The sequence below is a fragment of the Panthera pardus genome, unplaced genomic scaffold (assembly GCF_024362965.1).
Source record: "Panthera pardus isolate Hobbes unplaced genomic scaffold, ASM2436296v1 HiC_scaffold_6, whole genome shotgun sequence".
In the NCBI taxonomy this organism is placed as follows: domain Eukaryota; kingdom Metazoa; phylum Chordata; class Mammalia; order Carnivora; family Felidae; genus Panthera; species Panthera pardus.
The window spans coordinates 59,087,211-59,098,401 of NW_026526991.1; the positions used below are offsets into that span (position 1 = coordinate 59,087,211).

The following is an 11,191-nucleotide window of genomic DNA, read 5'->3' on the forward strand; positions in this document are numbered from 1 at the left end:
ATATACACAATGGAGTATTATTCGGCAATCAAAAAGAATGAAATCTTGCCATTTGCAACTATGTGGATGGAACTGGAGGGTATTATGCTAAGTGAAATTAGTCAGTCAGAGAAAGACAAAAATCATATGATTTCACTCATATGAGGACTTTAAGAGACAAAACAGATGAACGTAAGGGAAGGGAAACAAAAATAATATAAAAGCAGGGAGGGGGACAAAACAGAAGAGACTCATAAATATGGAGAACAGACTGAGGGTTACAACAGGAGGGGTTGTGGGAAGGGGGATGGGCTAAATGGGTAAGGGGCACTAAGGAGTCTACTCCTGAAATCATTGTTGCACTATATGCTAGCTAATTTGGATGTAAATTTAAAAAATAAATAAATAAAATTAAAAATAAATAAATAAAAGAACATAGAGAGGGTAAGAATGGAGGCTCAAATTCCAATTGTGGCCACGATTTCCACTCTGGGAATAGCCCAAAACAGCAGGAAGAGGCCAGCCAGTCCTTCCAAGGGCAGCAGCTCGGGGGTTACAATGCCAGGAAGAAGAAAGAAAGTGTCTGCCTCTAGCTTTAGGTGGGGTATTAGCAGGGAAGCTGTGAGTGAAAATAAAGTGGTGCCCTCTGATTTCAGTACAGGATCTATGGAAAAAGCTGCCAAGCTATTGCCATTTAAGGATCCAAACTCTGTGTGCACTCTGGCCATGGCGGCGCGGTAGCTGGCAAGAACAGAACCTGGAAGAACCTGAAACAAATTCTCGCTTCTGAAAGGGCATTGCTGTGGCAACTGAAGGATCCTAACTACTTCAGTATTGATTGATGCTCCTCCATCCTTTAAACCAGCTAAGCTATTCTGATGGTTCAGGTCTTCTTGCCAACTACTCTGACCCCCCAGATAAAGCACCATTGAAGCATTTTCCTATATTTGGAGGCTGCCATCCGACATCATCACTGGTTAAACTAGCCCTGAAGAAGGCCACAAGCATCGTTTCCTGAGCCTTGAAAAATGGAGACGAAGTGGGAAACCGTTTCAAAGGCAAACTTTGCACTCATGGTTTTGTTTCATGGAAATAAATGTATTCTGCTGTCAATCTGGAAATGTCAGTGCTCTGCCTTGGAAAAAATGTTTGGCTTTCAGGTTTTTTTCCCATTTTCCCTCCAAGGGAGGGATTTCCTGTTGAATGAAATTATACTTCAGAGGCATCTGGCTGGCTCAGTTGGTAGAGCGTGCAACTCTTGGTCTCGGGGTTGTGAGTTCGAGCACCACATCTGGTGTAGGGATCACTTAAAAAATAAAATCTTTAGAGGCGCCTGGTGGCTCAGTCAATTTAGTGTCTGATTTTTTTTTTTTTTTTTTGAGTGGATTCTTTCTTTCAGAGAGAGAGGGCGCAAGTGAGTGAGGAGAGAGAGAGAATTCCACAAGGGGCAGAGACAGAGAGAGAAGCAAGCTCATTGAAGTGGGGCTCAAGCTCACCCAAAGCAAGTCTGAACTCAAGAACCATGAGATCATGACCTGAGCCAAAGTCAGATGCTTAACTGACTGAGCCACCCAGACGCCCAAGTCAGATGCTTAGCAGACTGAGCCACCCAGGCGCCCAAGTGTCTGACTCTTGATATCTGCTCAGATCATTATTTTATGGTCGTGGGATCAAGAGCTGTGTCAGGCTTGTGCTAAGCTTGGAACCTACTTGGGAAACTCTCTCTGCCCCTTACCTGTTCTCTCTCTCAAAATAAATAAGTAAACTTAAAAATAAATAAATAAAATATTTAGGTGCACCTGTGTGACTCAGTCGGTTGGGTGTCCAACTCCTGATTTCAGATCATCGGGCTCTGTGCTCTCAGTGCTTGCTTGGGATTCTCTCTCCCTCTCTGCCCCTCCTGCACGCTCTCTCTCTCTCTCTCTCTCTCATTCTCTCAAAATAAGTAAATAAACAATAAAAACAAAAACAAAAACAAAACAAAAAAATGAAATCTTAAAAAAAATATTTTTTAATTATATTTCAGTTGTTGACTCAAGTATAATCATTTGACAAGAAAAAAAAAAGAATATAGAAGGCACCTAAAAATATTGACCTACAGTGACTAACACCAACACATATTCTAGTAAATTTAAAGACTTTAAAGAAAAAAAATCCTTTGACCAGACAAAAAGAGCATAGACTCATAAGGGTCAAATTAGATACTTGTCAGATGTTTTGACAGCAATGTTTTATGCAAGAAGAAAAGGAAGTTAATGTATTTTAAATATTTAAGACACGGACATGTGAGCTAAAGCAAACTAAACTTCAACTATAATGGACACAGACAAATTATTATCAATATGCAGGAACTCAGGGAACATTGTTCCCATGAGTCCTCCCTAAGAAGCCCACTGGAGAACGCACTTCAGACAACCAAACTGTCTGGAGAGAAAACAACATATGGGCTCTAAGTAAACATTATTAATGACTTATTAATTACTTATAGAACTGAGACTAAATGAAGGTTCAAAGAGAAAGTATAGTATATAAAGGCCATATGATCTAACAGTGTAGATATTATAACCATAAAGAAATAGGGGCTCCTGGGTGGCTTAGTTGGTTAAGCGTCCAACTTCAGCTCAGGTCATGATCTCATGGTTGGTGGATTCGAGCCCCACATCAGGCTCTGTGCTGACAGCTTGGAGCCTGGAGCCTGTTTTAGATTCTGTGTCTCCCTCTTTCTCTGCCCCTCCCCCACTCATGCTCTGTCTCACTCTCTCTCCCTCTCAAAAATAAACATTAAAAAAATAAAAACAAAAAGAAATGGGAAGAGAATGGGGACAGTATTTGCAAAAAAAAAGAAAAAAGTATTGGTTTTCAGCAATCATAATTGATGGAGGTAGTATTACTAGTCATTCTGAGACTATTTCATGTGTAATATGGGTTAAAGCAAATGAGTAACTCTGAAATATTCCAATTCTCTCATTTCTGTGCCCTTTAAGAACCATGTTTTTTTGTTTGTTTTTTTTTAAAGAAGTCCAAGAATGCTGAGCTCCTGGCCTCTGAGTGGAGGTCCACCACCTGGATTGGGAAGTTCTGGAGACTGAATTTATGCCACAAAGCTCTGACTCCACATTCAGCTCTCAGGGGCAGCAGGTTGGAGCTTCAGAGCACAGCCCCCGCCCGTTCTGCCCAGAATCCATGACCACCTGCCAAGATGTGGCCGGATGGTACACACCAGTCCTGGTACATGGGGTCATCATGGTTGGAGACACTTTCCCAAGAAGCTGCCCTGATCCTATAACCAGGCCCTTCTCTCTGACATGAAGAAGCTTACATGAGGCACAGGGTTTGGTTGGCTGGAGACTTATTATTATTATTATTATTATTATTATTATTATTATTAATGTTTATTTTTGAGAGAGAGAGAGCACGCATGCACGCACAAGTGGGGTAAGGGTAGAGAGAGAGGGAAAGAATTCCAAGCAGGCTCTCTGCTGTCAGCACAGAGTCTGCCAAGGGACTTAAACTCACAAACCTGTGAGATCATGACCTGAGCCAAGATCAAGAGTCAGACACTTCACTGACTGAGCCACCCAGGCGCCCTAAGGAGGCTTTTGATACAATAAGTTTGTTTCATTGTTTTTTTTTTTTTCAATGCTGGAATCATCTCCAATTTGGTCATTATTTTGGCCAGAGCAAAATACCAGGTGAAATTTTGAAAAGAAAGAAAACTGTCCCATTAGGGATTAAAAGACAGTCAGGGCTCACCATTTCTGTAAATCTTCTATGACTTGAGTTGATGTGGAATTCATATGGAAGATGAACATGCCATTTGCCCTGTAATGCAGGGCTGGCTTTACAGGCTGGCAATCTGTGCAATCATGCAGTCACTTAGCAGGGCCCGTGCTGGGGCGTCTGGCTGTGTCAGTAGGAAGAGCAAGCAACTATTGAACTTGGGGTTCTGAGTTTCAGCTCCACGTTGGGTGCAGATTACTAGAAAAAATAAATAATAATAATAAAGAAGAGAATTCCAAGCAGGCCAGGAATCCCAAGCAGGAGCCAGACATAGGGCTCGATCCTACAATCCTGGGATCATGAGCTGAACTGAAATCAAGAGTTGGACACTTGGCCCAGACACCCTGGTTCATTATAATATTTAAAAGCTTTATTGAGGTATAACTGACATACAATAAATTGCAAGTGTATAAGTTGATAAGCTCTGACATATGTATTTAAAACTATCATTACAGGGGCGCCTGGGTGGCTCAGTCGGTTAAGCGGCCGACTTTGGCTCAGGTCATGATCTCGCGGTCCGTTTGAGCCCCGCGTCGGGCTCTGTGCTGACCGCTCAGAGCCTGGAGCCTGTTTCAGATTCTGTGTCTCCCTCTCTCTGACCCTCCCCCGTTCATGCTCTGTCTCTCTCTGTCTCAAAAATGAATAAACGGTAAAAAAAATAAAATAAAATAAAAATAAATAAATAACATTAAAAAAAATAAAAAAATAAAACTATCATTACAATCAAGATAATGAACATATCTATGACCCCCAAAGTTTCCTTTGGAGCACTCATTTCTTTTTTTTTTAATAGTTTTTTAATGTTTATTTATTTATTTTGAGAGGGAGAGGGAGGTAGCAAGCATGAGTGGGGGGGGGGGCAGAGAGAGAGGGAGAGAGAGAATCTCAATCAGGCTCTGCGTGCCCAACATGGGGCTTGAACTCACGAACTGTGAAATTATGACCTGAGCTGAAATCAAGAGTCCAACGTTTAACCGACTGAGCCATCTCGGTGCCCCTCAGGAGCACTCATTTCTAATGCATCACTTGAGTATGGCTACTTTCGGGGGCAACTGCTCACTGGGGTGGACCATCTGGTGTGGGCGGCCCAATGGTGGCAGTGGTGCTGCCTTAGTGGTGGTTATGGGGGCTGCCACTTACTCTCTCAGATTTCACTTATGGCTAGTTCCTTCTCATTTTGGGCATGAACCAGGATGTTACTCTCAGAAGGCCTCTCTGACACCTCCAAATAAGAGTGGATGCTTCTTCTGTGTTCTCCCATTGCACCTACTCTATCATTGGTCTCCTTTTATGGTTATTGATGGTTTAATTACTTCTCTTTCCAGGGAGATTGCAAGCTCTTTGAGGGCAGAGACCGTGTCTATGCTTGTTTAGCATTATATCCCCAGTACCTTGAGCATACGAGGTCTTCAATAAATATTTTTGGAATGAATCAATTAATTAGGGTTTTAGGTGTTGAAGATGTGAAGATGAACAACATTACATTCTGCCCCAAAAGGCTCATGGCCTAATGAAAGGGCAGGCAGGTACATAGATTCGTTGATCTCTATGAAGTACAGTAAGTGTTGTTTCGGAGTACAGCACCACGCAGGCACAAACGGAGGCCTGGTTATCTGTTTCTGCAGGGGACAGGGTCTGACAAGGTTTCGGGGTGGATGTAGTGCTTGAGTTAGGATAACGAAGATAGATTCCAGGGCAGGGGTTCATGGATGATGTAGGTGGATTAATGGCTCCTAAGAACGTCCAAATCCTAATCTGTGAAACCTGTGAATATGTTACTTACATGACAAAAGGAACTTTGCAGATGCAAGTAAGTTAAGAATCTTGAGAAGGGGAAATTTTCCTGCATTATCTGGGTTGGCCCAGTGAAATTACAACAGTTCTTAGAAGAGGGAGGCATGACTGTCAGGGGGAATTTGAAGGTGTTATGTTGCTGACTTTGAAGATGAAGGAAGAGGCCCGAAGCCAAGGAATGCAGATAGCCTCTAGAGGCTGGAAAAGAGAAGGAAGCGGATTCTCTCCTAGAGTCTCCAGAAAGAATTCAGTTCTGCTAGTATCTTGATCTTGGCCTTGCAAGACCCATTTCAGACTTTTGATGTCTAGAAGTGTAAGATAATAAATCTGTGTTGTGTTAAGCCACTGAGTCTGTGGTAATTTGTTACAGCAACCATAGTAAGTAATACAACAGCCCCCCACCCAAGACCTTCCTACGTGACTTCATACATTCATTGATTCATTCATTCAGTACCATGCCCTGTTCTAAATGCTGAGGAAACAGCAGTAAAATGAAAGACAAGGCCTCTACCCTCAAGGAGTCTATATTCTAGGGAGGGTAGACATTTAATGGATAATTCAAGAAATAACTTCAGTAGGAAGTGGCATGATGAAAACAAAACAAGGTATTGGGAAGTGATCACTGGTGTGTGTGGGGAGGGGTTCCTTTAGTCAGAATGGTCAGAAGGAGATTCTCTGAGATGATGTTTGCACCAAGCCTTGAATGAGAAGGAGACAGTTTTTAAAAAATTTAAAGCTTCTTTTTATTTTAGAGAGAGATAGAGCGCCCCGGGGGAGAGGGGCAGAGGGAGAGAGAGAGAAAGAGAGAGAGAGAGAATCTCAAGCAGGCTCCATGCTTAGTGCTCAGCATGGAGTCTGATGGGGGGTTTGATCCTATGACCCTGGGACCATGACCTGAGCTGAAATCAAGAGTCAGATGCTCAACTGACTGAACCACCCAGATGCTCCAAGAAGGAGCAAGTTGTATGTTGATCTGAGGCCCTGAGAAAGGAATGAGCTTGGAATGCCTGAAGAACAGAAAAGAGACCCATGTGACTGGAGCAGAAAAAATAATGGGGAGGAGGTCAGAGAGGAAGGGAAGAGCCAGATCACGCAGAGGCTTGTATCTATAGTAAAGAGCTGGGATTTTATTTTGTATTATTAAAAAAAATGTAAGTTTATTTATTTTTGAGAGAGAGACAGAGCATGAGTGGGGAAGGGGCAGAGAGAGGGAGACACAGAATCCGAAGAAGGATCCAGGCTCTGAGCTGTCAGCACAGAGCCTGACATGGGGCTCAAATCCACAGACCTCAAGATCATGACCTGAGCTGAAGCTGGACACTTAACTGACTGAGCCACACAGGCTCCCTGAAGTTGGGAAGATTTTATTTTAATTGCAGAAGGAGGCCTTTGGAAGGATTTAAGCAGGGAAGTCACAGATTGGATTTTTTTTTTAAATAAAATAAATGTCACTATGCAGTGAATGAACTGTGACAGGTAATAGTCGGGGCAAGAAGACCAGTTATGAGGTCACTGCTGTAATCTAGGTGAGAGGCAATAGTGGCTTGGACCAGAGTCATAGCACTGAAAAAGAAATCTTCCACTTGTCCTTCAGTCACCCAGTTCTTCCCCCTGGAGGCAACCATTGTTACCTCCTAATCCACTGTTTATCTTGGAGATCCTTCTAGAAATGTTCCATGTACAAATACAGTAAATGCATTAAAAAAATTCTTTTTTAATGAGAATTTGGGAAGGTTAGTAGGAATGTAGCCTACTTATAGAGTCATAAGAGGGTATGTTGTAAGTAAGAAATTATCTTACTAGATAAAATTGTCCCTAGAGTAGAAAAGGGCAATTTACCACTTCAGTCCTAATCCTGTACTGATTGAACAACCCTTGGTTTTATTGTTTCATCTCCTGAGTTAACTTAACTGGCAGGGAGAACTGTCCCAGGGAAGTGACTGGTATTAATTGTTTTGCTACAGAGTGGTGCCATTAGAAAAATACAGATTGGCATCTTGGCTTTAGGGGACAGCTACACAAAGAAGACAAAATTTGGAATTAGCTCCAAATCTGGGCTTTGTAATTTATTTGTGTTTAAAACATATATAAATGGGGGAACACAAGTGACCAGAAAACCATGACCTTCATACAGAAGGCAGGGTACATTTGGCCTAGGCAAGAGTTGGGACATAAAGATACTGGGAGCTGGTGGCACTGCAGATGCATGCCAACGGAACAGAGTGGCCAGGAAGGAAAGTTCTCAGAGGACGTGGGCAGCAGAATGCTATGCCCCTGTCCCCAGGGGCTTTCTGATGAAGAACATAGGGGTCCTCAACTTTTCTATGCTCAGCTCTCCACACCAGTGCTTTCACATATTATATTATTTGCACCTTAACCCCCTTTCTAACATCAGCAGAGGAATTATTCCTATCATATAGTTACATGAAGATGCTTCCTAAAACAGCCAACAGTTTGCTTTCTGCAATGTTATCTTCTTTGCTTTTGGAGCAGGTATGCAATTATAGCATTTAAATGTTGTCCTTCCTTCTCTCTCTCTCTCTCTCTCTTCCTTCCTTCCTTCCTTCCTCCCTCTCTTCTTCCTTCTTTCCTTCCTTCCTCCCTCCCTCCCTCCCTTCTTCCTTCCTTCCTTCCTCCCTCCCTTCCTTCCCTCCCTCCCTTCCTTCCTCCCTTCCTTCTCCTCCTTCCTTCCCTCTCTCCCTCCTTCCTTCCCTTCTTCCTTCCTTCCCTCCCTCCCTCCTTCCTCCCCTCCTTCCTCCTTTCCTTCCTCCTTCCCTCCCTCTCTCTTTTTTCTCTTTTTCTTCCTTCCTTCCTTCCTGCCTCCCTCCCTTCTTCCTTCCTCCCTTCCTTCCTCCTTCCCTCCCTTCTTCTTTCCTTCCTTCCTTCCTCCCTCTCTCCCTCCCTCCCTCTTTCTCTTTTTCTTCCTTCCTCCCTCCCTTCTTCCTTCCCCCTTCCCTCCCTCCCTCCCTCCTTCTTTCCTTCCTTCCTCCCTCTCTCCCTCCCTCTCTCTTTCTTTATTTCTTCCTTACTTTCTTCTTTCTCTCTCCCTCCCTCCCTTCTCCCTCCCTCCCTCCCTTCTTCCTTCCTCCTTTCTTCCTTCTTTCCTCCCTCCCTCCCTTCCTTCCCTCCCTCCCTTCTTCTTTCCTTCCTTCCTTCCTCCTTCCCTCCCTCCCTTCTGCTTTCCTTCCTTCCTTCCTCCCTCCCTCCCTCCCTCTCTTTTCTTTATTTCTTCCTTACTTTCTTCTTTCTTTCTCTCTCCCTCCCTCCCTTCTTCCTTCCTCCTTTCTTCCTTCTTTCCTCCCTCCCTCCCTTCCTTCCCTCCCTCCCTTCTTCCTTCCTTCCTTCCTCCTTCCCTCCCTCCCTTCTTCTTTCCTTCCTTCCTTCCTCCCTCTCTCCCTCCCTCTCTCTTTTTTCTTTCTTTCTTTCTTTCTTTCTTTCTTTCTTTCTTTCTTTCTTTCTTTCTTTCTTTCTTTCTTTCTTTCTTTCCAGTATTTTTCTAACTGTGCTCCTGGGCACCCTGGAGGTGTTTCAGGGGGTAAGAAGGGAAGTGGGGAAGAGTATAAGCACCTCATAGACACAAATACAACTTGCTTCAGAAAAAGCAAACTTTAACCAGTTACATATTAAGCTTCTGAGAGTTGTTCACTTGAAGAAAGGATTCTGCCCACTTAAAGAATGGAAAATCAGGGGTGCCTGGGTGGCTCAGTCGGTTGGGCGTCCGACTCCGGCTCAGGTCATGATCTCGCGGTCTGTGAGTTCGAGCCCCACGTCGGGCTCTGTGCTGACAGCTCAGAGCCTGGAGCCTGTTTCAGATTCTGTGTCTCCCTCTCTCTCTCTGACCTTCCCCCATTCATGCTCTGTCTCTCTGTCTCAAAAATGAATAAACGTTAAAAAAAAATTTTAAAGAATGGAAAATCATAGTTTCATTGTATTTTGCCATTTATAAGGTTTTATTAGAATAGTGGAAAACAGAAAAATAAAAGCCCTGATCTAATGATGGAAAATCAACAGATACAGTGAAAGAGCAGTAAATCTTTTAGCTTCACTGGAAGTTAAGCCAGTAGATTGTGTTTAGTGTAAAGGGGAGGCTTAACATTAAAGGGAATGTTTGAAATGCTAGGAATGTGTCTGGGGTGCCTGGCTGGCTCAGTCAGTGGAGCATGATCTCCGGGTCTTGATCTCAGGGTCAGAAGTTCGAGCCCCACACTGGGTGCAGAGCTCACTAAAAAAAAAAAAAAAAGCAAAAAAAAAAAGCCAAGATTATGTCATCAAAGATTGAATCTAAAAGGAGAGGTATCTTAGGAATTGAGATGTAAATGAGAAAACTATTATAAAGTGCTTAGCAAATAGTAATAATAGGTAACATTTATTGGGGCACTGGGGTGTCTCAATTGGTTGAGCATCCAAATTTTTTATTTCGGCTCAGGTCATGATCCCAAGGTTGTGGGATTGAGCCCCATGTCAGGCTCCATGCTGAGCATGGAACTTGCTTAAGACTGTCTCTCTCCCTCTGCCCCTCTGCCCCTCTCCCCTGCTCACACACATGCTCTCTCTCTCTCAAAAATAAAAAAATAAAAATAAATAAGTAAATAACCTTATTAAAAAAGATAAGTAATATTTATTGTGTACTTAATGTGTGTCAGCTGCTATACTAAATGCCTTGTACATATTACCTCATTTAATCTTCAAAACACGTAAGGAATTTACTATTACTCATATTTTACAGATTAGGACACTAGTTCATCAGAAGGTTAAATAACTTGCCCAATATAATATAGACAGTAAAATTTAGGATTTGAACCCAGGCATTTGTGACTTGAGTCTACACCTTCAATGATTTGGCTAATTTTCTGACCCAGAGTGTATGGCTAGTTTGACTCTGAGTGAGATTTCAAAACTGAGTTTTCCTACAAAATACCACTGAGAAAAATTAAAGAAAACCTAAATAAATGGAGAGATACACTGTGTTCATTGGTAGAAAGATTCAATATCATTAAGATGTCAAATTCTCTTCAAATTTATACATTAATGCAATCCCAATAAAATCTCAGACTTTTTTTTTTTTAAGAAAGTGCCAGAGGAACAAAATTGGCAACTTACCCTACTTGATGTCAAGACTCACTATAAAGCTACAGTGATCAAGACAATGGTATTGTTTAAAGATAGACAAATAGATCAATGGAACAGAATAGAGTCTAGAAATAGTTCCACAAATATAGTCAATTGATGTTTGACAAAAGTGCAAAGACTATTCAATAGAGAAAAGATAGTCTTTTCAACAAATGGGTGCTGGAACAATTGGAAATCCATAAGCAAAAAAAAAAAAAAAAAAAAAAAGAATTTTGATCCATATCTCATACTAGATACAAAAATTAAAGTGCATCACAGACCTGGGGCGCCTGGGTTGCTCTGTTGGTTAAGTGTGTGGCTCTTGATTTTGGCTCAGATCATGGTCTCGCAGTTTGTGAGATTGAGCCCCACATCAGGCTCTGTGGTGACAGCGCAGAGCCTGTTTGGGATTCTCTCTCTCCCCCACTCTCTGCCCCCCTCTCTCTTTCTCTCAAAATAAATAAACTTAAAAAAAAATTAAGACAAAATTGGGGCACCTGGGTGGTTCAGTTGGTGAAGTGTCCAACTT

General features: G+C 42.4%; 1 pseudogene; it reads left to right on the top strand.

Annotated features, from left to right (window-relative positions):
• Positions 1 to 417: 417 nt before the first annotated feature.
• LOC109270595 (INO80 complex subunit C-like) lies at positions 418 to 1,141 on the top strand (annotated as a pseudogene).
• Positions 1,142 to 11,191: the final 10,050 nt, after the last annotated feature.